Source organism: Camelina sativa, chromosome 9 (genome assembly GCF_000633955.1).
Source record: "Camelina sativa cultivar DH55 chromosome 9, Cs, whole genome shotgun sequence".
NCBI lineage: Eukaryota > Viridiplantae > Streptophyta > Magnoliopsida > Brassicales > Brassicaceae > Camelina > Camelina sativa.
In genome coordinates, this window is record NC_025693.1 from 3052574 (window position 1) to 3055036 (window position 2463).

Here is a 2463-nt window from a genome sequence, read left to right on the forward strand (position 1 = left end):
TTTCCGCGAGAAAGGCATAATTCACGAGACCTCTTGTGTTGGTACTCTGCAACAGAATGGGAGAGTCGAACGGAAACATCGACATATCCTTAATGTTGCACGAGCTTTGCGGTTTCAAGCACATCTTCCGGTGAAGTTTTGGAGCTATTGTGTTCTTACTGCAGGTTATTTAATTAATCGAACGCCTACAGTGGTTTTACAAGGTAAGACTCCATTCGAGATGCTCTACAACAGACTACCGCCTATGAATCATTTACGAGTGTTTGGTTGCTTATGCTATGCACATAATCAACGACATGGCGGCGATAAGTTTGCTTCTCGGAGCAATCGCTCTGTTTTTCTTGGTTACCCTTACGGGAAAAAGGGTTGGAAGATATATGATCTTGAGAGTGGTGTGATTTCTACATCCCGTGATGTTGTGTTTCTTGAGAATGAATATCCTTTTGCTAAGAATTCTTTGGAGTCTCCTACTCCCTTGACTTTTTTGACTCCTTGCTCTCCTATACCGGATGATGAGGATGAATTTTTGGCTCCGACTCTGCCTACTGCAGTTGCACCTGCAGATAGTCCTCGTGTTGAGGTCTCGGGCAGGGATCATCACTGATCCTACTATACCGGATGTTTCTTCTCCGGCATCTCCTTCTGTGAGTCCTACGTTGTCCTCACCAGAGAGTGATGACTCGTTTTCTCCGATATCCCCTGTTTCTCCCGATGTCTCTGCTGAGACCTATGAGTGTATTATCTCTTCTGTTGATGATGATAATGATGATGCTGCTCCTATGGGAAGAAGATGTCGTGAGAAGTTTAAATCTAAACGTCTTGATGGTTACGTGACTAACACGACTCATTTGGAACATGAGGATGTTTTATTTGAATCTAGTTGGTATCCGATTGACTCGTATGTGGATTGTTCTCAGTTCTCGGCCAATCATCGTGCGTTTCTTGCTGCGATCACTGCGGGTGTTATTCCTCGCACATATGCTGAGGCTTTCGAAGATGAAAATTAGCGTGAAGCGGTTCATGTTGAAATCATAGCTCTTGAAGACCAAGGTACGTGGACGGTTGAAACTTTGCCTCCAGGGAAGAAAGCCCTTGGTTCCAAATGGGTGTTTACTTTGAAATACCGATCTGATGGAACACTTGAGCGTTACAAGGCTCGCCTTGTGGTTCTCGGTAATCATCAGACTGAGGGTCTCGATTATAAAGAGACTTTCGCACCTGTCTGTAAGATGACGACGGTGCGGTCATTTTTGGAGGTTGTGGTTTCTCGAGATTGGGAGGTGCATCAAATGGATGTCCATAATGCCTTTCTACATGGTGATTTGGAAGAGGAAGTCTTCATTCGTCCTCCTCCGGGTTTCCGTACTGCTGATAAAACACAAGTCTGCCGTCTACACAAGTCTCTTTACGGTCTCAAGCAGGCGCCTCGTTGTTGGTTTTCGAAGCTTTCGACTGCTCTTAAGGACTATGGTTTTACTCAGAGTCACAAGGACTACTCCTTGTTTACTTTTGCTGCTGATGATCGTCGCATTCATGTCCTTGTGTATGTCGATGATCTTATTGTTACCGGGAGCTCGTCTATGGTCATCACTGCGTTTAAAGAATACTTGAGTTCTTGTTTTCATATGAAAGATCTTGGTATTTCTAAGTATTTTTTGGGTATTGAAGTGGCTCGAAACTCGACAGGCATGTATCTTTCTCAACGCAAGTACACGCTTGATATTATCTCTGACACGGGCTTACTCGGTGCTAAACCGGTTTCTCATCCGATAGAACAAAATCATCACTTGGCTACAGTCGCCGGTGAGTTGTTACCTGATCCTTTTCGTTATCGACGTTTAGTTGGTCGCCTCATTTATCTTGCTGTCACTCGCCCGGATCTTTCCTATGCCATTCATATTTTGTCCCAGTTTATGAATGCTCCGAAAGAGGAACATTGGCAGGCAGCTTGTCGGGTTGTTTGTTACCTCAAAGGGAATCCGGGTCAGGGAATTTTGCTTCGAGCTGGTACTGATCTCTCTCTCTCGGCTTGGTGTGATGCTGACTATAACAGTTGTCCGTTGCAACGGCGATCACTCACGGCTTGGTTTATTCAATTGGGTGGTTCTCCGATTTCTTGGAAGACACGGAAACAGGATGTTGTCTCTCGGTCTTCGGCTGAAGCAGAGTACCGGGCCATGTCGGAGACTGTCTGTGAGATTTTGTGGTTGCGGGAGGTTCTTGTCTCCATGGGCGTTGATTGTTCTGCTCCTGTGCCACTTCATTGTGATAATGAGGCTGCTATTCACCTGAGTAAGAATCCTGTTTTCCATGAACGAACAAAACATATTGAGTCGGACTGTCATTTTGTTCGGGATGAGATTGTTAAAGGTGTTATTGCACCGCAGCATGTTTCGACTAAGGTTCAGTTGGCTGATATTCTTACGAAGGCTCTTGGTCGCAAGGAGTTTGATGCGTTTTTTC